Source organism: Martes martes (assembly GCF_963455335.1).
Source record: "Martes martes genome assembly, chromosome: 5".
NCBI lineage: Eukaryota > Metazoa > Chordata > Mammalia > Carnivora > Mustelidae > Martes > Martes martes.
In genome coordinates this window covers 103,886,052-103,912,162 of record NC_137892.1, presented here as the reverse complement: position 1 = coordinate 103,912,162, position 26,111 = coordinate 103,886,052, and the positions used below count along the sequence as shown (strand labels likewise).

The window sequence follows — 26,111 nt, the reverse complement described above, 5'->3', positions numbered from 1 at the left end:
TCCTTCCTTCCTTCCTTCCTTCCAGCTGTGCGACCTTGAGGGGGTGATTTCAACCTCCACAGGCTTCAGTTTTCGTATGTGTCAAATGAAGGGAAGTGATGGCTTTCGCCTCCTGTGGCTGTTGGGCCCAAATGAGTGAATGGGAAGCGCTCGACACGATGCCTGCCACACAGACGAGGTTAGCCGCTCTTCTGTTCCACGTAGCAGTCATCCTTCAGCAAGCCTGGGATGGAGGAAGGATTCTCACTTCATGGCAAGGAAGCTGACCTGAGGGAACCTAATGCTGATCAGCTCGTCCGTCCACAACCTTGAAGACAGAGCCAAGCAGGGGCCAAAAATCCTCCCGTGGAACCACCGGTATAGTTGGCCGTGGCCCTGATGTCACTGGGGTCAAGGCTGTGGACGCTGGCCTTGTACATAAGCCTTAAACATCCTAATCCTACTGCCTCTCCACCACTAGCCCCTCGAGGCAGCAGTATTGGCCCTGGAAAAGCTCAAGCACAGACTTTCTGTGGCATTTCCAACTTTTTTCTACTTCCATTTTTAACTCACCTTGGTCCACTCCTCTGGGAAATATAGAGATTCAGTGATTTTTCAAGGCTTCCAGCAGCAGACCCGTCCTGGGCTTCTGCCTCAAAATGCCATGTTATCCCATGGTGACGGTCACACTTGACAAAAGCTGGTATATTGATCATGCATCTCCTGTGTTGGGTACTTTTCAAATGTCGCCTCCTTTTACAGTGGACAAAGGGCCTTTTTGGTGGGCAGTATTGTTCCTATTTTACAGATGAGAAGACTGAGGTCCAGGGATGTGCCATGACATGTTCAGAGTCTCTGAACTCAGGTCTGTGTATGTTCAACACCTGTACCTCCGGCACCCCTCCCTTGCCCCGCAGGTACCTCACAGCTTGAGTTTTAGGTGTTTTGTTTTATTTTTAGCCGAACATTGTTTTGCCTGGGCTACAATTCAATTCAGGTTTATGGAAAAAATAACATTCATAACGACACAGGCGAACTTCATGTTTTAGCATCGAGCTTAGTGCCTGGAGCATGATTTTTACCAACCTCACTTTTTCTTTCCTCTTCATTATAGGGAAAGTCCCTGTGCCATGAGCATTTGCTTTAATATCCCACAAAAAGAACCTGGAGGCAGCTGCATTTCTCCAGCTGTCCTTTAAAATGGGGGGGGGCGGTGCAAGGAACAGACACATTATTGAGGCTGGGGGCTGGAATTTAAGGGCAAGCTGAAATCTTGGAGAGGTTACCTGTGCTGATTTTCTCCCGACATTGAAAAGCCTGTCAGAAAGATGTTAATCATCAAGCTTCCCAGAGCTCAGAGGAGCTTCCCAGAATGCACTGCAGGAGAGGAGGACAAAGGCAAAATAGACAAGGTGGCCTGGACCCAATTATCTTTGTTCTGCATGCGGCTTCAAATCGGGGGTTGCGGCAGCCTGGCCTGATGGGAACAGATACATGGGAGAACATTTTGTACACTAGATTGTGCAATAAGGAAGAGACCAGAAGGCCTGGATTCAGGCTCAGCTCTGCTGTGGGCTACCTGTGTGACCAGGAGGAAGTTGCTTATCTGGGTCCAAAGTCCCAGTGGCAAAGAAATGGTTGACTGCTAGACTCCCTCGTTGTTCCACTGGGGTCCCATGAAGATGACCTTGGCCAATACGACACATCCTTTTGTTTCCTAGGAACACAGCCTGAACAGCAGCAGTGATAATAAATGACAAAAGGAGTTCGTGTTTGTGGGCCAAGCACGGTCAAAATATTTTGCATGGCTTGTCTCACTTGTGTCCCCATAGATGCGAGAACTGGGTACTTTTTTGGATCCTCACACTAACGATGAGGATAGTGTGGCTCAGAGAGGCTAAGGGATTTGCTTACATCTCAGAGGCTGGCAACTAGCAGATCTAGGTCAAACCAGGCACTTTCTTTTAAGTGAAGTTTCAAGGAGCAACATTAGTCCCTTGCCCTGGGGTCTCCAGCGAGCCAAAGCCTGACCTCCCTCAACTGAGCGTCCCTGGCTTAGGCAGGCTCTGCTGGAGTGTAGCCCGATCTGCTTAGAGAGGCCCCGGTTAGGGCGGGTCAGTAGGCCAGAAACCTGAGCTGCTCCCAGACCTGTCCCCAAGGTTGCTGGAAGACAGCATGTGGCTTGGGGATTGGTTCACAGTATTCTAGCTCTTCCCTAGTAGGTGAAGTGGCCTTTACCCTGTGTTAATGACGTCATCTCAGGCCAATGCCAGGGAGAACCACTGGCCATTTGGGGCACTCCACGGGGGAGCAGCACCCCAACTCCTCCTCATCCTCTTCCCTTGGTCCCTTTGGTTGACCCACCACCTGCTTCAAGTTGGCACAGCAGAAATTTCAGGTGGGAGGAAGGCCCAGGAGTGGAGTCAGTTTCATTCCTACATGTACATTACTTGCGAGCCCAAACCACAGCCTGCCTGAGAATTCCAGGCCACACTCCCAGAAGCTGGTCTGATCAAATATTCATGGACACTGATGGGTTGTCATCATCATGAATCCCATGATCTGCATTTATTGCTTTGGCACTATTTTATGAGAGTTATTTCCCCCCCTCTGCTCTGTGCTGCATTTTCAACACCCTCCAAGAAAATCCAGCTCAGAGCAACTTAAACATCTGTGGCTTATCAAAATTGTGCTCAGGCTTCAATTTGGGGGAAGGAAGATAGCTAAAAATTAATTTATCTATCAGGCATTGATAACAGGGTTGGAACCACTAAAATCTTTGTTTGTAGATATGCAGGGTATGGTAGCAAGAATCTTCTAATCAGAGACCTGGCTTTGAGTCCCAAACTGCCCTTTGCAACAACATGATAATAATAGCTTACAAATAGTCAGGGTTTATCACATTCCAGACAAAGAACTCACAGGACAAATCTATGAGCTAGATGCTATTACTGTCACCTCCATTTTTCAGATAAGGAAACTGAGGCACAGAGAAGTTAAGTAAATTGCCCAAGTTCTCATAATTGCAAAAGGCAATTTGTAAGCTCAGTTCCCTTAATTATCATCCCTAAAATAAGGGATAATAATTCCCAATTTATCAATACTTAGGAAGATTAGATTCTGTGAGGGAGGAGGAGTGCTTAGCACATAGAACATTCGCTTCCATTCCTCCCTCCTTCCTTCTTTCTTTCTAATATTGATCAAAGGCTGCAGCTGGGTCAAGTCTAGTGCTGGGTCCTGGAGGGATAGCTTGAACAGAGTCCTTTACTCTCTCCCTCAAGCCTGCCGTTTTACAGGGGAGTGGGCAAAAACAATGATCCTCGAATCATCTCATTCTCCCGGGGTGCCAGGGGAGGTTTATTTATTATTTCCCCTGATATGGCTTCTGCCTCCTCCCTGATTCTGGAGAGAGCAGTGACTGTTATTGGCAGGTGGAATCAGAGCAACTTTATCATCTATTACCCTTTTCTTGGCATGTTATGTGCTCAAAACACTGACCCAGGCAGAGGCCCAGAGAAGTAGAAATATTTACCCAAGGTCACACAGGGAGTAAGCAGCTAAGCCAGGATTTGAATAAAACCCACAGAAATGCAGTGCATTCCAAACGTAGGCAACTGTGATGGGTTCTAAGTCCCTACTCTGAGCTTAAATCTCCAGGCTGCCATTCGCGTACAACTATCTCTAGTGTTGGACCCAATGGGCACAACACTCCCAAAATGGCAGTCTCTCTTTTCAGCACCACTCTGGGAAATGTTTGGCATTGTGACTCTCTCCTCCCTCAAGATCCCCTATTCCTTTGACCTTCTTGTTAGAAAGGTTGTTGAGTTCTCTTGCCTTCCCTGTGGATGTGCTACTCTTTATCAAAGTCCCCTTTTAAGCAAGATGCCTGAAATCAAATGGGCCACTGTAGAGGAGGGCTGAAGTGCAAGGAGGAGCCGTCTTCTCATCTTCCATACTGAGTGCTTGTTCTGTCTGCTTTCCTGCTGGGCACACCTAAAACAGCATGATCTTTGAGTCAGCTAGAATCAGGCAAGGATGCATAGGCACCAATGTGCACTGAACACCTCCTAGATTCCAGGCTCGGTTCACATGTGGTTGTGCTTTGAACCTTCACCACTATTTTCCAAGGCAGGTCTTATCAGCCCCATTTTGCAGATGAGGCAACTGGGGCTTAGAGAGGGTCTATACCTAGAAGCACAGAACTAAGGACAATCCCTTGATCTTGTGCCCATGTGATCAAGTTTTGAGCCACAATAGGCAAGACCTATGACTACCCATATGAAGATCATGTGATTGGATTTAGTCTCTTACACATGCCATTTACAATATTTTGGGGTTCCAAGTGTTTCAGGACCCAGGGCTGGGCTATGACCCCTACCTCTATAAATTCCCCTGAATATGATCATCATGACATTCATGAACGTCATGAATAAGACACTGTTGAGTTCAGAATCCTGAAGTATCCTTTGGAGACCTACCCCCTCCAGGCTCTACCATCTCACTGATCAAAATTCTTAAGAGTCATGGCCCAAGGACAGTAAGGAATCCAGCAAACATGCCCTCATCCTCCTCAGGCTTCTACAGCTTGTCCAAACGAACATTGTGTAAGACCACTATGGTGGGCACTGGTCGTTTCTAACTTGCAGCTCTTCTTCTTTTGTTATTAGCATATTTATTTTCCATTGAAGAATATGGCAGATTGGAACACCACTTCTAATTCTTCATTCCCACGTAACAGGATTATCCATCATAACCATTACCTCTTGGGTTTGCAGTGCTTCTCGGTAGATTAGCTGGAGATTATCTCCTTATGGTATGGTTGTTGAACTTGGTCAAGACACTTGCATTGACCACTGGGATGTGGGTGGGCATGAGGTGAGCAGAAGCTCTAAATGTGCTTGTGTGGTTCAGTCTTGTGTCCTCCTGTTATCTGAGATGAGAAAAGCACATCTTCTGGTCCACAGGGGATGAGGAGCACATGGCACAGACCCAACTCGACCTGCAGCCTGGAGCCAAGCCCAGGAAGCTCCAGCAGGAGCACAATTTATCCTCAGAATCATGAGCAAGAAAAAAAAAATGCTTGTTAGTGTAAGCCACTGGGTTTGGTGGTTGTTACACAGAATTAGTGCAGGAATTGCCAATTTCTACCCAGAAGCATCCCCCTTCCACTTGCACTTGTTTGCTGTCTTGGCACCACTCAAGGAGGAGACTGTGACCCAGCTGCAGTCAGTAGGTGAGTCTGTGCTGGTGGCTTTCCATTTGCCAACCCCCCCACCACCTACTCTATGCCCACCTCCTGCGTGCTCCAAGCTCATGGCCCCTTCCTCATTTGTGGTCCCTCGTGGACTGGTAACACTATTATCTTTCCTTGCTCCTCAGGCCAGTCGGTGGTTAGAGATTCTCCCCATGCCAGTACCAGCTGCCTCAGTGCCCCCATTGGCTCCCCAACTCATTCCACATCCCTGTGAACCGACCTTGAATCCCGCACCACACCCCCCCCCACCACCACCACCACATGTTCCCTCTACTTCCAGCTGAGATTTGGCCCAATCCAGTGCAATGCTCCTGGATGCTCTTTGGGTAAGTTACTTAAATGTTATTTTTTCCCCCAATTGACAAAATCAGGATTATGCTGTTGTGAGAGAGATATCGGATCATGCACTGTCAATGCCTTGCCTTGCTCTTAACCCAGGGGGGTTACAATACAGGTTAATTCTCCCAGCCCTGCTTGCTATGAACAGCATCTAATGTAGTTCCGGGCACACGCTGAAGCTTTAATAAATATTTGTAGTTTGAAAATCCCTATGGTAGATTTTCTTCCTTTGACCTTTTGGTTGTTTTCCCTCTTGAAATAGCAGAATAAGGCCCCTAGTGCCATGGTGACCGTCTCTATAGAAATCCATAGCTTGTTCCGAGCACACCTACGGATGCCAGTGGGAGGCTGGCATAGATTTGGACCAATAGAGAGAAGGCATGCTTAGCCTTGTCCTGGTTACAAAGAACATTTTTTTTTTCTTTCAAATGGACCTTCCTGTCCCCGATTCAGCATCACCTAGCTCTCCCCTAATGTGGGTTAATTTTTCAGCAGCTCCTAGAAAGAGTATATTTCCAGTCTCTCCTGGGACAGACAGAGGAGTTTCAAGCAGGGTAAAGCAAGTTTTGGTGGAGAATATTTGGAGCCTGCTGAAGAGGCAGGCTGCTCTGATGGCATTTGTGCGGGGAGCGGGGCGGGGGTGTTGGGGGTGGGACTGTGTTTGGTTGGAACAGGTAATCCTTCTGGGCACTGTAATCTGAGGTTAGAAACAGGCTTGTGTTGCAACCAGAAATCCCTGCTGTTCTGGCCTTTTCTTTGTCAGGCTTGCCGGACAGCTTGGGAATATATTGGTTTGGGAATGAGGGTCCTTTACTGAAACCAAGGAGGGCTTCTGTCCCTTTAAGAGGGTCCTTAAAGAGGCACAGTCGGAGAATCACAGAGATGAAGGCCAGATGGCCAGTAAACAGGATGGCAGTGAGTTAGGGAGACGACCAGCTGGGCCGTCTGCTTTAGTCACCTTGCAGTGGAGAAGACTTTGGTCAGTGGCTGCAGTTGGAGATTTGGTGAGGGTTGGACACCCTGATCCGAGGCTCTCTGAATGGTCCAACCGGCCCCACCTCCTCAGAGTTCTAGACCTAGGAGGCAGTGGGAAGCCATAGAAGTATGGGCTGTGAGGCCAGATAGGTCTGGGTTCAAAGCCTAGCTCTGTTCCCTGGACAGTGATGTAATCTGTCTGGACTTCATTTCCTCATCTGTAAAATGGGATGAAAATCCCATCTCCCAGGTACACTGTGAGGTGAGTACAGATAATATGAGTTGAGTTCAGTGCCTGGGGAAAAGGAGGTACCCAAGGAATCTTGGTCTCCCCCCTCTACTCTGGAGAGCATACTAATAACTTTTTAATAAGAAGGGCATAACAAGAAGTGAAAATCTCTGAGAGTCTGGAGTCTTGGCAATTTGAAAACGAAATTCCCAAATCCTGCTTATTCAATAGCTTGCTGAGAATGTGAGTATATCACTTAGGACTAGTATCCGCTTTCTGTAACAGAAAACCCAGATTATGGTGCCTTAAAAAAGATAAGGATTTACTTTTCTCTTGTCCAAAAGCAGTTCTGATGCAAATAGTCAAGGACTGGCTCCCGGGTCATCCCCTCCAAGGAGCCAAGACTCCTTTTATCTGTGTTCTGCTATCCTTAGAATGTAGTTTCCATCACTGAGGTCATTGTGTGGCCGTAGAATGCTGCTCAGCTTCAGCCATTATGCCGCATTCCAGGCACAGAAAGGAAAAGGAGAAGTGTAAGAGTGTTTACCTCTTAGATGAGTCAGCACTTAAAAAAAAATGACAAGAGTGTCCACCCGGTGACTTTCAGCTTATTGGTCACCCCCTAAAGCAAGGGAGGCTGGGAGATGTACTGGGCGGGTAGACACTCCCAATAGGAGAATGTCGTCCCTGCCATAGGTAGCCAGTACCGCAGCTTCTTTCCTTTCACGGGGCAGGTCTGCCTGGACCAACATCGGGAGTATTTTCCCCAGGGAACAGGAACGCATCTTGGTTTTCTGCCTTCTCTACCATCGGTTCTCACCCAGCAGACCAGCTATTTCTGGAAAGACCACTCACTGATTGAGAGTGATATCAGAGGACTGTGGTAGACAGCTGACTTCACAAGCAGAGATCCTGGCCGCACGTCTTACTGGCCAGCTGTCCCTGGGTGGGTTACTTAACTGCACTCCTTCAGGGAGCACGGATTCCCATAAGGACCAGCGAGATGCATAATGCAGGGCCTCCCAGCAAGGGCCTGGTGCTCAATGGGTTGTCAGCAAAGGTGACCCTGTCCTGTCCCTTGCAACCTCCCATTGCCCAACCATGCGCTGATGTTAGTAAATCAGACATCCAACTGTTAGTAAATCTTACACCCAACTTCAGATGGTACATAGGTCTTATGAGCCAGAAATGTTCAGAATCAGAAGGCCAGCTGGCCGACACGTAGGTCCCAGGTTGAACACTTATGGAACAGCCGAAAACCCTAAGAATAACCACCACAATCTAAGTTACTCCGCAGTATCTCATACCTCCCTACCTGATTAGCTGCATCAGTTATCTATAGCTATGTGACAAATGGCCCCGAAACTTAGTAGCTTAGAAAACAACACAGGTTTACGACGTCACAGTTTCTGTGGGTTGGGAATCTGGGTGTGGCTCGGCTGCATCTTTCGGCTCAGTGTCTCTCAGGAGACTGCCATCATCTGGGTGGCAGTCATCTCGAGGTTCCTCTCGGGGTGACTCGGCTTCCCAGCTCACTCATGCAGTCAGGTCCTCACTGGCTGTTGTTGGCTGGAGGCTCCCTCAGTTTCTTGCCACGTGGGCTTCTCTGTGGTGTGGCTCACAACATGGCGGCTCGTTTCCTCAGGACGAACCAGTGAGAAAGCCAGAGATGGAGTGTGAGCAGAAAGGAAGTCTTTGATAAGCTGCTCTCAGAAGAGGCAGACCATTGCTATTTTAGTCTATTCTAGAAGCAAGTCACTAGGTCCAGCCCAACCTCAAGGGGAAGGAGGGGGCCATTTTAGAAGCACCAATCAATGTACTGTTGTAGGAAACTAAGAAATATCCAAGCTCCTATCGCCTAGATGCCACGTGGCCACTTGTGCTCTTTTGGGCCTTCCTGCTTCCCTGGGACTGCCTCTTCCCTTCTGCTCAGAGACCCCACAGACCCCAAAGACCCAGGACTTTGCTCCTGCCCCACACCTGGCCCTGCAAACCAAGCGCACAGGCCTCCCGCAGAGTGTGGGCCCGCTCATCACTCCCTCTCACAACCCTTTGCACATCACTCCGGGAACATTCTTCTGTCTGCAGGCGGGAAGGAACACCTTGCTTTGCTCGTGATTGCCTTCCTCCACATGTTTTTGGCTAAGCCGTGAGTTCTTTCTACTCTTTTGAGAATCTGGTCTTGGAAGCTCAAAAGGCAAGGAAGACTCCTGAGCCAGTGTGATACGGGACACCGGAGGGTGTGGAGGCCCAGAGGAGACACCCCATCTGGGCTGACCATCTGGGAAGGATGGGCCTGGGAGGCCAGAGATGAGCTGAGGGATGAGTGGAGTTCCATGAGCGAGGAGAGGGCATCCTTCTCCAGCCGAGAGAAGATCCTGTTCAGAAGGGGGAGGTCTGGAGGCCGGCCTCTGAGTGGCTGCCCTGCGTCTGTGGGATGGGGAATGCCGCACGTCGTGTCTCCGGAGTAGCTGCAGGTAAGGTTGGAGAAATAAGCGGGGGTCCAGTAACGAAAGTTCTTGGATGTCAGGCCCAGGCATTCAGATTTTATCTTCAGGAAATGTAGATCCATGGGAGAATTTTTAAACACGCAGTGATGTGGCCAGCTTTGTACATCAGAACGTTCTCTCTAAGCCAAGGTGGAGGACAGGCTGGAGCCAGCATGCGAGTGAGGAGCCCGCTGTGGCCGCCTGGGCATGAAAAGACAGGGCTGTAGAGGGAAGACGGAGATGGGGTGCAGGGGGCAGATTCCCCGGCTTGGTATCTGAGGGGCTGTGGAGGCACAGAGAGTTAAGAGTCAAGGACAACTCTGGGACCTTTGATGGTTGCTATTTCCTGAGCTGACAGGACGGCAGCCCCAAGAGAGAAAGGTCAGAGAGGAGACAAGAGTTAGTTTAGTCTGAAGTCCAGGATTCTGTGGAGATAGAACCTTTTGGTCGTCCAGTTTGGAACGTCAGCAGATGACTTTGGAGCAGAAAAGCCCACATCAGAAGTGCACGAAAGACGCAGCCTGAGAACTCTAGTACTTTCTAATAGTTGCTACCAACTGTGGTCAACGAGGCAGTTTCAACAGCAGATGACCATAAAATGCAGACGACCATGACCCAGATAAATCCAGACATCGGAACTCATTGAGGAAGAGAGGTCAAGGGGTTCTTTCAGGGGCTCAGCTCTCCCATCAGGGACCCAGATGTCATTTGCTTTCTGTTCCACCCTGCTCTGGACTTTTGGTCTCCAAGTCGATCCCTCTTGCTAGCAGATGCACGCTGCATCCTAGATTTCGGGGTTTCAGAGAACTAGACCAGTGTTCCAGGAAACAGGACATGTTTCCCAGTTCAGCCAGGATGTTGGCATTGGCACTTGAGATGGCATTTCTTTGTCATTCCTGTGTGAGCAAAGTGTGGTGTGTCTCTGCAGCATTTCAGGAGGACTGTAAACTGTTTGGGAGGTGACAGGGACCCAAGGGAAGAGTGTCACCATTGGGGCCAAACAGACCTGAATCCTGGCCTTTCTGTGAATGTTGAATAGGTCACTTCCCCTCTCTGAATGTCTCTCTCAGCATCTCTGAAACGGAGACCATCAGGGGCTGTGAGTGTTCAGGGACATAACTCTTATTGAGTGCCTGGCACAGTTCTGGGCATGAAGTAGCCTTCCCTTAACCACCCCAGTGCCCACTCTTCCCCACTCACCTTAATCCACACAAGGGGATGACGCCATTTTAAAGAACGCCCCAGGAAAACACCCAGTCCAGCCCCATGAAATGACCTGCTGGTGGTAGAATTTTGTGCAGATGCTGAGTTGGACAGGGGTTTGAGATGACAAGGACAGGGGAAATCTAGGTTGCTTGATATATAGATATAGCTTAGATCCACTCTGATCACATGGGGCTATCCCAATGAATAGAGTCCTAACTGGGAAGCAAGAGAGTGATTAAAAAAAAAAAAGTCTTGAAAGCTACCTGTGTCACGTTAGAGTTCAAGCCAGCAGAAACAGAGCCTCCCTCGCCCTCAGATGCCTCTGTTCTCCTGCTCGTTAACTTGGCAAAGCTGTGAGTAAGCTTGGAGCCTGCTTGCAGGGGGAGACCGACTGCCTGGTGCGCCCGATGAGTCACCGCCGCCTGCCCTGGTCCCCTGCCTGCCAGGTGGCCACTATCTTTGGACATTTTTGTTTTCCTTTGTGGAGAGGGATAATTATGGCCTCCATGCCCCGTGGCTGTATCCATTCTGCCCGCCCAGACAGAGGCAGAGATCTTTCACAAAACCCTCTTTTTTTTTTTTTTTAAGGGAAACTGGGGGTGGGGGGGTCAGGGGGATTTGAGTAAGTCTGAGGTGTGGAGAAGCGTGGATGGTGCAAACATAAGAACCTTTCAGGGTTTGCAAAATGCTTAACTACGCCAGCAAGTACGGCCCAGTGTGGTCGTTGTGTCAAGTGGCTTAATTGGCCTATAGATTGGTTGAGTTGGTTTTTTCTTTTTCCTTTTCTTTTCTTTTCCTTCCTTCCTTCCTTCCTTCCTTCCTTCCTTCCTTCCTTCCTTAGGAGGCTCCATGCTGGGCTTGAACTCACGGCCCTGAGATCAAGACCAAGCTGATAGCAAGGGTCAGACACTTAACCATCTGAGCCACCCAGGCACCCCCAGGCTGGTTTTTAAAACCCAGGAAATTGTACCAAAGCAAGAGAGGAAACAGATTGGACGAATTCAGGATGGGGCTGGGTGGTTTACACGGACACAGAAGAAAAACATCTGGGGGCAGAATGGCTTCAAATGGAAAATGGTCAGGTGATCAGGCAGATAAATGGATGGATAGGTGGGTGTTATTGGGAGGGAGCAAGGGGAAATGCAGACATCAGAGCTTTTGGAATTTGTAGGCGGAAAATGCAACCCTGTGGGTGTATGCAAGGTGCTCTCCATGGAGGCTGGAGGCTGAGAAGTCAACCCAGGACGGAAGATAAAATGTGATTCAGTCTAAAGAGTTACTCCGCACCTAGAGAACATTGGGTTGGCTGTAGGAGTCATCAGGTGACTTGTGTCACTGGTGGAAAATATGCATGAAGTCTACAGCGGTCAGGCTCTGAGCGTGCTTTAGCAGTCATACTCCTTTTTGAATTGCCACCCCAGGAAGTAACCTTGGGGAAATTATTTAACTTCCCTGGATCTCTGTTTCCGCATCTACAAACAAACAGAGAGGATGGGACGAAGGTTCACGGCGAGGTTGGAATGAAGTGACACAGCTAGGGCATGTAGTTAGTGGTTGTGATGACATTTTCATGTCTTACTTTTCTCAACACGCTTGAATTGTGAGGGAGCACTTACTTCGTGCCAGGCCCATGCTAGACACTAAGGATACTGACTTGTTTGACTCATTTCCCGAATATTCGCTGAGCGCCTACTATGCGCCTGGCAGACACTGCCGCGTCCTGGAGAACAGACTGAGGGGGCTGCAGGTGAGACCCCTGCCTGTAAGGTGTCCTCTCGCCTGGCGAGGAAGACAGACATTCATAGGACTAAAGTGTGCAGCATGGACGGGTTCTTGCTGAATGCCAGAAAGTTGAGGGGTTCCAGTCCAACGGGCTCATCACCAGGATTGTCAACCCCCCTGTAGATGGGAAAACGGAAGCCCAGAAAGGTGACACTGGCCCAGGTCCCCACACCTAGTGAGTGGGAGAGCCTCAGCTGGCACCCACCCCAGCCTGAGTCCAACATCCAGGTCCTTTCTCAACAATACACAGTTGTCAGGGTATGTTCCAAGCTTCTGGATGAAGACGTCCAGCCAGGCAGAGCTGAGAAAGTCCACAGACACCAAGGTATTCAATTTTCAGTCTCCAATTTGGGAAAGATGTAATTTCAGGGTACAGAGGAGAGGATTTGAGAAAAGTCAGCACCTCCTGCCGCCGAGGGTTGCTGGATGTATCTTGGCGTGTGTGTGTGTGTGTGTGTGTGTGTGTGCGCGATCAGATGTGTGTGTCCGTGCATATTTCTGTGAATGTGGGACTGTGCGCGTGTACCTTTGTCCCTGTGTGTGTATTTGTATGTCTTTTGCCTGTGGAGGGGAGGCAGGCAGGTTTGCATGTCTGTATGTGTGTCTGTGTTATTTGTGTGTGTTGCTCTGTGTGTCTGTATAGCTCTGTATTTATATGTGTCTCCAGCTGTGTGTGTGTCTGGGCTAGTGACCCTGTGTGTGTGTCTGAGTTGGGGGTGTGTGGGTAGATTTGTGTGTATGTATGTGTATGGATTTGTGTGTCTCTCTCTCAACCCGTGTGTGTGTTTTTGGCGGCATGTGGGTATATTTGCACGTGTGAGTGCTTTTTGGTATCCATCTTCCTGTGTGTGTTGATCTGTCTTTGTGTGTCTGTGTGGCTCTATGTGTGTGTGTGTCAGTGTTCATGAGTGTCTGCGTGTGTGCATGCCTCGGTGGGGGGTGCTGTGTGCCCTGTTCCCTTCCCCCGCTCCCCAAGTTGTTTCTGTGGAGCTGATCTAACTTGTCCTTCAGAATTGGGGACACGGCAACGGCAGTGACTTTCCCCTTATCTCGCAGCCTGCCACTCTGTCAGAGGAAATTAGATTTGCTTGGCACAGTCTGCTCCTTATGATGTCATTTTGGCTGTGATCTGCGTGTCCTGCTCTCTTAGGTATTTGTCTTTTGATTGCCTGATGAATACCTGCCAATGCAGAGATTAAGAGAACACGAGTTTTGGGTTTCTTTCTTTCTTTCTTTAAAGAATCACACTAGGGGCGGAACATTAGCTGTCTGTTTCTTTGCTGTGGACATGGGAGTCATGGTAAAAGAGATGGAGCCTTGGCTTTGAAACAGAAAGACCTCGGCTCAAATCTTGGTTGGCCCTTTCCAAAGCTGTGTGACCTTGGAGAGGACACTTTACCTCTCTGAGCCACGGTTCATTTTCTGCTAAATTCAGAAAGTTCTTTGGAGGGACAAATATAATAACAGATGAAAATGTTCTCAAAAATCCACAAAGTCCTTCAATGGCAATGATGTCAAGGCAGAAAGACCCCACAGGAGGACTCGGGCCTCAGACATCAGGCAAACTCTGGGTTTGGGCCCTGGCTCCCTTCCTTTCCCAGTGTGTGACCCAGAGCAAGTTACTATACCTCTTGGAACCTCAGATCGCTTCTTTACTAAATAGGATATTATATATAAGGCACTTAATGCATGGCTGGCCACCACGAGGGCACCCAAAATGAGAGCTCTTAATATTTTTAATAATACAACAAGTGTGATAGCAGTATTAATATTTGTCTACTTTCAAACTTTCAGTGAGTATAATAAGAAGGATACAGCCTTTGGAAGTGCTGGGTGACACGGGCAGCGTGATGGAAGTGATTTACTATTATTTATTTTTACTATTTCAAGATGCAGTGTCAGTGGAGTGTTCTTGGCATCACCATATTCTTGGCAAGTGCTCTGCGTTTCATCTAGAGCTTCCCCAGGACCTCCCCCCAGCCCTTCCAACTGCATCCCTTCTACATGATCTCCTCACTTCAGCCTGAATCCTTCTTGCCTTGGAAGATGCTCTCCAACGTTCTCCTGGAACGTTCCTCATCGCCACTCTAACCCCAGATCACCTGGGCTGGGCTCCAGGTGCCTCAGCCCAGGCTAAGGCCCTGCCCTGTGCCCCCAGTCCACTGTGCATTCACTCCACCATGCATGATGTCCAGGGTGCTCGAATGTTCTTCTCTGTGCCTGACTCCCTCCCATCCAGTGCCCTCTTGTAGGCAGGGATGGGGACCGCAGAGCCCTAAGTGACTGTTTGCAGAGCAAACACATGGAGATTAGCTGTCTCCTCACTTTCTGTCCCCTCCTCCCTCAGATGCAATACCTTCAGACAGCAATGTGTTCATTTCATCTGGACCCACTTCTGACAACCATTTTGTCCAATAACAGAGATCTGGAAAGATGTGCCTATTGATTTTGTTTGGGTTTTGCTTTTGAAACAAATGGGCTTATCTCCTCTGGACTGCTTGTCTCCAATCATGGTCCACGCAGGCCAGAGGACAAAAGATTCCCAAGTGTTTGCCCCGTTTCAGCCTGTGTTTTGGGGCGGATGTGTGGGTTTGCTGCAGTGACCATGGGTGTCCGCGTGGACCCGCGGCGTCAGTTTTGGAGGGTGGCTGGAAGCCCAGCGTCTGGGATTGGACTGCCTGATTCCAAGCCCCGGAGGTATTGAACCTCTTTGTACCTCAGTCTCCTCATCTGTAAAATTAGGTTACATCATAATACATGGCTGCCACCCAGGGTTTTGTCAGCATTAAACAAGATTGCTCAGGTAAAGCCCTTAACCCACTGCCTGGTGGAGAGTGAGTGTTCGGAGAAGGTGGGCTAGTGTTCCTACTGTGTTACACTTGTAACCGATGGAAACAACAGACCAGGACCTCCGCTGTGTCTGGAACAGAGACTGAGCATTTGGAGTCAAACTTCTGCCTCCATTCTGCAGAGCTGGGCCACCAGGACAAGATGTTGGAACTACTCTGCAATTTCAGACGAGTCTTTTATGGTCAGGTGGGCATCATTTGAGGAGAGACGTTCATCTATCTGCCTGATGAGGTGTGAGCCTTTCAGCGTGAGCCTTTCTCTCACTTAATAGCCACCTGACTCTCCTAGTTGGCAATCAACTTGGCACACGGGCCACCTCATGGTGGAGAGCAGGGGTCAACAAATGACATCCCTCAAACTGAATCTGGCCCACAACCTGTTTTTGTAAATAAAGTTTCATTGGAACACAGCCATGCCCATTCATTTACATCTTGTCAACGGCTGCTTTTGAACTCTAATGGCAGAACTGAGTAATTATAATAGAGACTGTAAGGTTTGCAAAGTCTAAAATGTTTTTTTTCTGGACCTTTGCGGGGAAAATTCGGCGACACCTGGTAGTCCATTGAAACAGGAGTTAAAAAATAATCTGGTGGAGCTAAATCAGTAACCTGAGCATCATCCCATCTCCTCACTCTCCCTCAGCCCTACATCAGGTTGCTCACCGAGACCAGATCATTTGCTCCACTGTATCTCATATGCTCCCCCCTCATCTCTTTCTCAAAGTCCACTGCCTTAGTTTAGCTCTGTCTCCCCCCCCCCCTTGACTATCACACAGCAGGGCCATCACCAGCCTCTAAGAGGTCTGGGTGAATTAGAAGACACAAAGATGTCTTCTCAGGGTAGCTATAGCTCTACGACACATACAGTGAACATCAGGGGAAAAAGCCATGTGACCTTATATAGATTTTACCCATTCCGTTACAGCTCTTACACCTTCTGGTTGTACCTATTGATCGTACATTCTCCTCGTCTCCCTATCCAGGTAGTCCTTCACCCTAGAGCTAGAGTGAGCTTTCTAACAGACTGTGTCCCTCTCCTGCTGAACCCCTCTATAGTTCCACTTATCCTCATGACAGAGCCCATGTGCATAATAATCAAGGCCTGTCATGGTCTGGTCTTTGCCAGTCCCCCAGGCCCATGCCTCACCACCTGCTCAGCCTACCTCACAGCAGAGCACTGTCATACAACTTGGAGTACCCTTGACCTAGACCTCCATGCTGTTCATACTTTGGGGACGGGCACAGTCTTGTCCTTCATCAAATACTTTATTCCTTCTTCTATTCATCGGAAAACTTTCTAGTCTTCCTTCAGGTCCACCACAAGCCTCTCAAACGTCTTCACACACCACGATTCACGGTGTACACACGGGTCAGGAAATCAGGGTGGTGGAGCTTGACCAGTTTGAAAGAGGCACTAGTCTAGGAAACACAGGAGTGCACCGCCCTCGGTCAGGTGCTGTCACAGTGTAGGATGAGTAACACAGGTTCGGGGGCCACACCACCTGGGGTCAAGTCTGGCTCTCCATTTTATTAGCAATGACCTTGGGCAAGTGATTTAATCGCTGTGCCTCAGTTTCTTCACCTGGAAAACCATGATAATGATAGAACTTTCTTCACAGATTGTCGTGAAGATTCAATGAATATATTAAGATATATGTATAAATTGTTTACATAGCTTAGAAAGCTACCCACCAACATGGCAAGTGCTATAAACGTTTTTGAGCTAGTGCATGTGTGCACGGGAGCACGTGTGTGCACGCACGTGTGTGTGGCTATGGTTTTGATGAGCGGCCACTGAAAGCTGCTTCTCAGGCTCACATCTATTCTGATCCTTATTAAGGCCATTATTTGACTGTATTATGATTTTAAAAGATTATTTTGCTTTCCTCTCTCCTTTACTAGACAGGGAGCTCCTGGAGGGCAGCAAGTATGTCTTATTATCTGCATTCCAAGCGCCCACCACTGGCCTTAGTTGATTTTTTTTTTTTTCAATAAATGAGAAAACGAGGCCTAGGTCCTGAAGCTGAACCACCACGGGGCCGCCTTCCTACAGTTACGGGGGCCAGAACCCTCCTGCCCCTCACCCACCCCACCCCACCTGTCTTCCACCCCCACCTTTTCCTGTGAGAAACATGCCAAGCTCATGAGGGATTGGGGCGACTTTCTCAAGCTATCTGTTCTCCACGACGAGATGAGGATATGTGACCACATCTCACCGTCAGCGGGAGGGAGGAGGGCATAAGGGACCCTCGAGCGAGAAATGGAGCTTCCAAACCGATTCTGAGGAAAATGGAAACTCCAGCTGACCTAAGAGATTTCTATAATGAGAGAAAACCAATTTAAATGCAAATAGCCCAAAGCGTAGTTGGGGAAAGGCGTTGTGCTGCAGAAAAGGGCTGAGAAAACAAACACAGTCCTCATCACGAGGCCAGCTCCCTGTTGGACAGGAGGGCTGCTTTATCCATTTAGGATTAAAGTCTAAAGGAGGGACAAAGAGTCACATGCATTGCTGGCGGCAGTCCCTAGGCTTCGTTGTGCCGACTGAGAGATGGGCGTCCCTGGGGGAGCCTGTCTCTGGCCACGACCATTTACAGGGGTCCTCAGCAGGTGTCAGTTGCTCTGCAAGGTGCAGAGCGCAAAAGATGTCCCATAAATACCCAGGGCACGCCCTCTGAGGGGCTCACAGCCTCAGGGAACCATTAGAACCTGAAGTCTCTTCTGGCCCCACAATAGGTAGTTATATTTTATTGAGCATTTACTTTGCACCAATGCCCAGGCTAAATATTGTCTGTGATAGTCATCCATCAGATTTTCACAGTGACCGCTTATTATTATTCCCATTTGACAGACAAGGCAACTGAGGTTCGAGGAGATACGAAACTGGCTCCTGTTTGTTGCAAAACCAGCTCGAATGGCTCCAGGGCTCTGGCTCATATTTGCCCTGAGGAGCTGAGAGGGGACATGGGTGCAGAGCAGAGGTGCCCAAAGGCAGGATGCTGTGGAACAGGGTTTGCTGCTGGCTGTGGCCTGGAGCCATTAAAGAACCCTGTTCAAGGAATCCCAGTGTGGATTGCTCTGCCACTCACTGTGTGACATTGGGGGTTACTTTCCCTCTCTGGGCCTCGTTTCCCTATATAAAATGAAGGGGGTGGCCTAAAATTATTTTAGGCTATAAAATTATATTATTCTAGGACTCCAGCTGCCCTCAAGAATAGTCATTGCCCGGTCAATAAAACACAACCTCTGTCCCCCTTGATGCCCCACCCCTTGGCCTCTACCCTTGCTGGCCCATAGCTGTTGCAACCGAGCACTTTAATTTCCTCCTTTGGTTTCATAATTCAAGGACAGCACCATCTGCCACATTAAATCCGCGTTCCCTGCTAGCCTCCTTCTCAAAACAAGAGAAGGATAAAGGCTTCATCCGGTTTATTTTACGGATGGATCGAGGGCCTGGCAAAACCAAACGGGGATAGCGTTGGCCTTGCAAATGGTATTAATCCCCTAATCTTCTGCTAGGACCCCAGAGCCCATTCTGTCATCCTCACTGCCTACCCCAGCCAAATCACGGTGATGATGGTGATGGTAGATGACATTGACCGAGGCTCTTCTGAGTCAGACACTTCCTTAAAGTTTTTTGGATTCATTCATTTCACCCGATTACATCTCTGCAAGGAAGGGGCTAATAATAATAGCCCCACTTTACAGATGCAGAAATGGAGGCCCAGGAGGCTTAAGAAGTTTGCTGATGACCATGCAGCTGCAAACAGCAGGGGCTGAATTAAACTGGTTGGGGAAACAGTCACAATGGAGATGGCCAGCCTGAGAGGAGCCAGGCTTCCCAGGTGGGCTTTCTGACCTCTGATATTTGAGGTGTCGAAGGCACTCTCCTTTATGAAACATTCATTCGACACACTTTTCCTGAGCAGCCCATAGTGTGCCAGGCACTGCTCTGCTCTCCCTGCTGAGCGGCCAACAGAGAACAAAGCCCACCGGGGTCCTCTCTCAGAGGGCTGAATGTCTAGTACAAGCACAACAGATGTGATCGTTGTAGGTGGTGGTAAAATGCTGCAAAGAAAATACAATGAGGGGCATGAGCCAGAGAAATGGGTGATGGTCAGGGCAGGTCTCCTGGAGCCCAGGGCCTCTGAGCAGAGATGGGGGCATTCAGCAGTGCCATGGGGTTTCTCGGCCTCAGCACCGCGGAGATTGTGGGCCCGGTCGTTGTTAAGGGGCCTGTTCTGGGCACGATCAACTGTTGGGCAGCATCTCTGGCCTCCACCCACGAGATGCCAGTAGTAGCCCCTCTCTAGTGTGACCTTACCAAATGTCCCTGAATGGTGAAATCACCCCGAGTTGCGAATCCCTGAGTCATGAGATCAGCATGACACGCGCCGTGGGTGGAAGGGATAGCAAGGCGGGCTGAGCCTTTGAGAAACAGGAAGAAGATCGGTTTGGCTGGAGGGCAGGGGCCAGGACAGGGGTGGCAGGGCCGTCACAGCTCTTGAAAACTCTCTAGAAAACACTCAGCACACTTACACACTTACAGAGTTTCTTGTCTGTGCCAGGCATTGTACCAGCTGTGTCCAAGGTCATGGTGCGTGCCCCAAGGTGATCACAATTGGGGCAGCTGGATGAGACACTTGAGTCCGGGAAGCCAGCTGTCAGCATGGGGCTGTCCATGGTAACAGGATATTCCGGTCAGAAGGCAAGCAGAGAGGGTCTCCTAGGGTAGTGACTGCAATGCCGGAGGTCTGAGCGCCCTCTTGAAGAGGAGATGCAGACAAGGGAAGCCTTCACCTTCCAAGCATTCCAGCCCTTCTGTCTTCCATCAGCAATATCCTGCCCCCACCCCCGCCCCGCACCCCCGCCAGCCGCACAGCACACAATTTTCGTGGAATCTCTAATCACTGTGCCCCCCTGGTCTAGCCAAGGGCTTGGCATGAGACCCGAGCTTGGCTATCAGATTCTTTCTTCCTGGAATTAGAATACTGGGCAGAGAAACCCAAAGGCAGAGAATGGCTAGAGTCCATTTTTCTAATGAAAACGGAACAAGGAAAGTTCTTTTGTTCTGTCGTTATTTTCTGCTCTCTCAACAACCTGTTTTTCTCTCTCTCTTCCAAAGCCTCGTTTCTGTTTTTCCTTCTAACGCCCTTTCAATATATATCCATTTAGTTCACCACAGTTGATTTCCGATGCTTGAAACCCCAATTAAAATACAAACCGTGCAATGTGGACAGGGAAAAGAGAGTGTCAATTTCTGATTCACGGCACTCACCACTTTTTATTAAATAAGCTGTATGTCCCTCTCTCTCCTAGCAACCAGGAGCTTCTCCAGGGTGGGGAGAAGGCTTTTCCTCGCAGCACTCAGCTCTGGGCTGGCTTCTGGCTTTACACTCACCCTGGTTTGTAACTACCCATTTCTTTGTGGGATCATTTGCTTCATGCCATCCTCCCCCACCATGCCGAAGGCCCACGAAGACAGAGCATAGGGAACCTACCCAGTAAGGTGACCAACCTTCCCGGTTTGCCTTTGTCCCCCAGGGTGTTTCCTGGGACAGGGACTGCCTGTGCTAAAACCAGGAAAATGCCCAGCAAATCAAGACAGTGGCCACCCTACCAGGGCTTGGCATAGAAGAAGCCTTCGAGCACCATTTGTCCCTGACATTCAAGAAATATATATTGAAATGAACTGTAGAGCAGCCCAGCCGAAGACGTACTCTTTCATTCTGCATTTCTTCACACCGACTCTGCCCGGTAACCAGCTTGTCAGAAGCGGGGGATTCAGGAAAGGGTGTCCCAGCAGCCAGGACCGGAAATGTAAATTGGAACTAGACTGAAGAGGGGGTCTCGAATGCTGGCCTGAGAAATCTGGATGCCGTGCAGGTGTAGCAGATCCCGGCTGGTGGAGAAGCAGGGAGGACATAGGAAAACAGCATAATTTAGGAGTGATGCCTCAGTGGCTGTCCACCAGCCACTGTTAAAGGAAGCATCTGCAGGCGCTGCCTAGCAGGGGGATGGAGCCTGAAGTCCACGTGAGTTGTTTGCTCGTTTTCTTCCTAGGGTCTAGGCTAGGCGCAGAGCGGTTTTGGCTACCTCCTTTTTCAACTCAAGCACAGCCATCTGCTCAACTCAACAAGCAGAAAATCCACCCCCAGGAAACGTGAATTTATTTGCGGATGTGCGATGAATCCCACAGCTTTGCTCCTTGCAGAGATCCAGCAACCCAAACCACGCCACGAGGCTGTCCTCCCGGTAGACGTCACCCCTGTCCAACCAGCAGGTGAGAGGACATCCATGCACAGCCAGGAGCCCTTTTCGGAAGAGGCCTCCCAGACTTTGAGGACCTGGTGACCCTCTGAGAAGAACATTTCTCCAATTCACCTCCCTCAATTCAGAGAGAAGGACTGTTCCTAAAACGACCCAGTAAGTGAGAAGCCGAGGGTGGGCGGCTCCCTCCTTAGCTTTTCTCAATAAAGAACTGAAATACGTAAAAGGGGGCCCCTTGCTCCTCCTGGCAGACAGGAGAAAGTTCTAGAAGGTGAATAGACAATGAAATAAAAACATTAAATCGTGAGGTTCGTGCATTTTTCCTCTTTGAATTCTCTCTGTCCTTATCACACCAAGAAGGTGATCTCACTCTGGTACTAACAGGTCTTTAGCACCTCTCTGAAACTTTAACACCTCTCCAGATCGCCCTTTTAAATGGAAATCAAACAGCCCTGTAGCCCAGAGTCTTCAATGGGCACCCCTGTTCCCCCAGAGTTCAGTAATATTGCTTTATTTTCCGTGGTATTTCTTTTTATGGATAACTCCTTTTTCTGGCAGGTGGTATTGGCCTTCCATTTATGGTAATGAGTACATTTCCCTTTTGAACAAATGCATTTAAGTTTTAAATGTGAGACAAGTTAAAGAGAAATAATGAGGGAGAGACGAGGCCAAGTGGCATGCAGCGAACTGCACCAGGATCGGTGGTCCTCGTGCCAGGATCGGTGGTCCTCGAATGATTGCCGCTTGCACACTGGGGTGGGGAGCGGAGGGGAGGCACGATGACTCTAGGGGTGCCCGCCAGAGCAAACGGCAAGCTTAAGATTTAAAAGGTGGCTCCTTCATGGAATTAGAAACAGACCTTGGGAGCTCTTCACAAGCCCTTGAACAGACAGAAACCTGAGATGAGAGAGAGTGGATCTGTTTAACTCGGCAGAGGACCCTCCTCGTGGGTAAGGGGTCTCCTCCCTCAAGGGAAAGATGGGCAGGGAATTTCTGTTTCCTGCGGAGAACTACTGAAGGAGGGATACAGGCAGGAACAGTAGTGAAGGGGTAGAAGCAGCCGCCGTGCGGGCACCCTGCGCTAAGCTCTTCATAGGCTCCCCGTCGCCTGTCGGCCCATTCGCCAGCCCTCGCGCAGGTATTATCACCCCCACTTTTCAGATGAGAAAACAGAGGGGCTCTGCAAGGTCACAGCTAGCACGAGGTAGGAGGAGATTCAAGTCCAGGGCGTCTGGCTCTGCGTATGCCCCTAACTGTTAACGTTTCCTGGAGGTGGGCAGCCCTGAACTTCATCTCCATTTTGCAGAGGAGGACTCAGGCCTGCCTGAGATCACACAGCTACCGAATTGTCAAGTCAGGTAACCCACCTCCCTATAGTGGCGTTTTCCCGAAAGCAAGTTATTTTGTTAATTTAACAAATGCTTATGGAGCCTCTGTCCTGTGGGGAAGGCCCCTCTTCCAGCACACGTGTGCTCTCTGGGGGCTGTGGGTCCATCCCTGCCCTCTCCCAGGCGAGGGAGTCATCCTGTGCACCTCTTCCTGGGACCTCTGGATTTCTGGTTAAATCTAAGCCAGACCACCCGCAGGCCCGGCTCTGTGGCAAAGTAGGGAAGCCCGGGCAAGGCTTCCAGAACCTTCAGTCTGGCCTCCGTTGTGCCTCTTTGCCCTCCCAGCCTCAGCTCTCTTACCTGCCAAGCAGAGCTAATTCCAATGACCTGATTCCACTCACAGAGTTATTGGGAAAGTCCAACGAGGGTGTGTAGGTGAAAGACTTTTCACCTTGAAGCTCCACATTAGTGGTCGCCATTGGTTTGTGCGGCTCCCTTGCAAGTTACCTTAAAATAGAAATACACTATTTTTTTTTCTAATTGTGAAAGTTTGGGAATTACAGAAGAGCACACAGAAACAAATACAAATCATTCGTGACCCTCCCCTACCCATTGGTGATCTCTATTAACCCATTGGTGTATTTCCTTCTGGTTCCTAAATATGAAATAAATGTAAATATAATCACTGCCTGCCTTAAAATCCTGTAGTTTCCCCCTGCAGTTGGAGTAAAATCCAGATTCCATATAAACACCCTGCCTGGGCTTTCATCCCTGTGTCGTGTGGCCTGTGCCTGCCTCCCTCCGACCTCACCTCTCTCCACTCGCACACCGTGTCTCTGCCTTTATTTATTTCTTTCTAAAACTGCAGTTGCATCACCCCTCAAGGCCTTTGTCCCTTTGCCTGAAATGCTCTTCCCTGGATCCTCATGAATGGGTGTTTTGCAACATGCAGGTCAAGATCGGAATGTCACGGCCACGGGTCATTCTCTTCTCGTCACTTCGCTAAACCAGCCCATCCTACGTCCTCTCCATGGCATCGCCCTACTCCTGGTAACTGTCTTGTTGGTTCTCTGACTTAGCCCCACATGGTACGCTGAACTTGTTCCCTTCTCTATCATGTGCCCAGAACATTGCCCAGCACACATCACTTTAACTATTCAATAAGTGAATGGATTAGATTAATGCACTTCCAAGCTGGGATTGTCCTAGATCAATATTGTGCAACTTGATTTTTTTCACTTAATATGATGTGACCACAATGACTTTAATGGCAGTGCAGTACGCCATTATATGGACGCATCACCATTTTTAACCAAGCCCCTGTTATTGATTAGTTGGGGCATTTCTCATTGGTGTGTTTGTAAGTAATATTACAGCAACCATCCTTGTACACACACAGCGAGGCTTCGCACACCTCCCCGATCGTTTCCCTAGGATTAATTCCTGCTGGTGAAACCCTGGGATCCAAGTGTATGGATTTTAACCCTCTTGATATGGATTGCCAGACTGACTTGAGGAAAAGTCTGACTGTCTCCAAATTTGTTTTAATGACCCATAGTTACGCTAGTCTTGGTAGAATCCTCTGAAGGCAAAGGGAATGTCCTTATCTCCTCATCCAGGAGAGAGCTAAGGTTGAGGCCATTGGGCAAGATAGGTCATACCCACTTAATCAGCAAAAACCTCTTTCCTTCCCAACAATAGCTACACTTTGAGCCCTACTGACTGGGCCCAACCTGTGATGCATAGTGATCCTCTCAGGTGGTGAGACACCAAGGCTAGAAGTCACTGTAGCCAGGCCGAGGCATTTCTCATTCTGGAAATTAATGACAGCCTGGACCAGCCACATCTTGTGACCTGGATGTTTCTTCTTCTGCTCTCCAGAACACACCTGGGATGGGCCAGCTGGCTTCTTGCTGAACCTTGCCTCTACCTGGCCAAGTCCTCTGTGCCTTCGCTCACCTGCCTGCTCCGTGCCCTGCTCCATCTCCTGTCCTGAGGGCTAGCGCTGCTCCCCACCAGGAAGCCCCTCAGGGATCCCCCTCCAGCCCAGAACTGCTACAACTCTGACCACCCACCTGTCCTGCGGCATTGAATCATCTTACTGCCCGACACTTTTCCTACACCTGTGTGTCTGTGTAAGCTTCAGTCTCCAGGTGAGGGCTTTTCTCCCTCCAGGAACTCGTTCACAGTCTGAGTCAGAACCTTTGGGAGAATCAGGCCTGGGATGGAGACTGGTCTCTGGTACCTGCTTGCCCCGTGCCTTTGGACAACCTCTTTAATCCTTTCGGACCTCAGTTTCCCCATCCATGAAACCGAGATTGTTATAGTACTGACCTGAAAGAGTTGTTCTGGGAATTCGTATAAAGCCCTTCGCTTCGTGCCTGGCACAGAACCGTCGCTGCGCACAACAACAGAAAATGGTGTTTATCTTCATTTTGTTCCTCTGTACCTCTGCACAGGCTGAGCCGGTAACAGGCACAACGATAAAGGAAATATTTGTGGAATGGAATGAACGGACGTCATGTGAACCTTCGCTGTGTGTGGACCGAGCTTCGCTCACCCGCACTCGGAGAAACCAGAACCAGTCACCTCAGGATCTCGGGGCCGGAGGAGAAAAGAGTCTCTACCAGGAGCTGAACCGTCCCTCGGATGTCGGTCCAGAGCTCGTGGAGAGTGAAGATGGGTTCTCTGACTTAATCCCCACACCCACCTGACAGGAAGATATTTTTATGTCTCTCTGATAATAACACCATTTGTTGACTACCTAGTGTGTGACAAGGCCTTTGCGAGACACTTTTTAAAAATGTGATTTCATTTAAATCCTCAATCTATCTCAGGGAGATAAGGGTTATTATTACCGAAGAGGAAACAGGGTCAGAAAGTTTAAGTAAACTGCCCAAGGGCAAATGGGTAGTCAGAGAAAAGGAGAGGCGGGATTTGAAACAACAACAACAAAACCCAGAAACTTCCGTTATACCACCTGATTTACTGACATTTTCACAGACCGTTCAGACCTCTGCATTCAGTAGGTGCTTAATAGGAACTGAATCGCAAATGCATGGTGATCTTGGGCCTTCTAAAAGGCGCTTCAGAGGGAGCAGTTTCTATTTCCGGCACCCACCTCAATCTCCACCTCGAGGGAGGTTGCTCCCCACCCCCTGCACTGCTGTCATGATGTTCTTGTTTTTCTCCAGGCCCCGTGACTCAGCTTGCCGCTCCAGATGGCTTCCTGCCTTTCCAGTCTTGTTGGCTGGGGTCCCGGGGCCCTGGTACAGTACACTAAAACCGAAAACATGTTGCAACCAGGAGTGGAAACCCTCCCTCCTCTGATTGCTAATGGGAAGACCGGGGTCTTCTGCTAATCATTGGCGGTGGCTCCCTCCACGGCCTCCCCTTGACACAGTCCTTCCTCTC

General features: G+C 49.3%; 1 long non-coding RNA gene across 1 annotated transcript; it reads right to left on the bottom strand.

Moving 5' to 3' along the window:
- Positions 1–20,359: 20,359 nt before the first annotated feature.
- On the bottom strand, positions 20,360–25,365 carry LOC308343229. Its single transcript, XR_013966867.1, has 3 exons — positions 25,032–25,365; positions 23,058–23,204; positions 20,360–22,266 (listed from the first exon to the last, which is right to left on the bottom strand). It is a non-coding gene; the product is annotated as an uncharacterized lncRNA (long non-coding RNA).
- Positions 25,366–26,111: the final 746 nt, after the last annotated feature.